This window comes from Myotis davidii, unplaced genomic scaffold (assembly GCF_000327345.1).
Source record: "Myotis davidii unplaced genomic scaffold, ASM32734v1 scaffold38, whole genome shotgun sequence".
Lineage (NCBI taxonomy): Eukaryota > Metazoa > Chordata > Mammalia > Chiroptera > Vespertilionidae > Myotis > Myotis davidii.
In genome coordinates this window covers 812,252-813,725 of record NW_006291383.1, presented here as the reverse complement: position 1 = coordinate 813,725, position 1,474 = coordinate 812,252, and the positions used below count along the sequence as shown (strand labels likewise).

The 1,474-nt window shown below is 42.5% G+C and overlaps 1 protein-coding gene across 5 annotated transcripts in view; it reads left to right on the top strand.

The window, feature by feature from the left end:
- The window catches only part of NEDD4L (neural precursor cell expressed, developmentally down-regulated 4-like, E3 ubiquitin protein ligase), a 231,878-nt gene that overhangs the window by 55,134 nt on the left and 175,270 nt on the right, over positions 1 to 1,474 (top strand). The window lies entirely within an intron of this gene.

The window sequence follows — 1,474 nt, the reverse complement described above, 5'->3', positions numbered from 1 at the left end:
GACAGGAAATCTGCATAAAGTATGGACTAGTTAATGACTATATAGCAACCTTGATCCATTAATTGTGACACATGTATCACACTCATGTAAAATGTTAACAGGGAAACCTGATATGGGGTACATGGGAACTCTGTACTATTTTGCAATAATTGCACAACTGTTCTAAAATAAAACGTTTATTTTAAAAAAGAAAAAGTGTTGCCATTTTGTTAAAAGGATATAGTAGTGAATTTTATTTTATTTTTTTCTTTGAAATAGGCCACCATAAAGTTGAATTACTCGTTCACCTCTCAGCTTTCTGCTCAGCATAGCCACAAAGTGCCCCCTTTCAAAATGCGCCTAAATTGTTTGAGCCATTACAAACCCTATTATGTGATTTTATGGCCTGCCATCGCACTGTCTCATGTCTAGGGGTACAGTTAAAAGACTACACCGAACTTTCAGGTTAAAAAGTTACATCAACAGGAAGTGTATTGGAGGTGCCAGTTGAAACACTACCGTCTGGGAGTGCCACCAGCAATGTGCTAGTTAGACAAAAGGATGTGTCCCTTTTTTGATAGGCCTCCAAAGGCTTCCGGGTGACAGATGTCAGTGTCTGTGAGGCCTGGTGTAATTCAATGCCTCTCAAACTGGAATAAGGAATTGTGGTTTCTGTGTTCATAAAGCTACAAAATACACATGTGGGTGCATTGTATTTGATAAGTCACTAAAATTGTTATTTTTGTGTTTAAACAACCATGGGTGTATTGTGGGAGAAATGAAGAAATTACCAAGCATTTCTAAAGTTCTATTTGAAATTGCTGGCAGTACCCTCAGGCTGTGGTCATAGCCCCCCTCCCCTGTTGGCATGGGTCCTACCAGGAAGCAGTATGAAAGGCACTGAACTTGGCGATAGAAGAACTTGATTTTGAATCTGTTTGAGTGAATTACCTGAGCCATAAATAGGCATACTAGTCATTCTGAAATTTTGTTGTAAAAACGGGATGAGATAATATAAGATGTTTAGCTCTTTAATAGCCTTTAATTCCCTCAAGTTCTGGCCTTCTCTTTCATACCTGGTTTAAGGGTTATAGCTCTTCAGGCTATAAACTCCCTTCCTGCTCCAGGTTTTTAAAGCCAGAAAGAGACCTTAGACATGGGCTCCCCTTTCTCATGGTGGGTATGGACTGGAGACCCGGCAGGCAATGGTCTTCCTGTTACCTCTCCTTTCCTCTACTCACCGTTGGCCAGGCTGACCCCCCAGGGCAATGATACTCAGCGACCAGACCAGCAGCAGCACCTGGGAGCTTGTTAGAAATGCAGAATCTTGGGCCTAGCCCCAGAGGTACTGAGTCAGAGTCTGCTTTCAACTGGACTCTCAGTGCGTCATGCATAGTCGAATTTGAGTGTGGTGGTCTGATGGCCTGCTTCAGGAGGGAGTGCAGCCATGGTTTATCAACAGGGCTCGTGCAGGTCCTTTCCAACGGTAAATTAC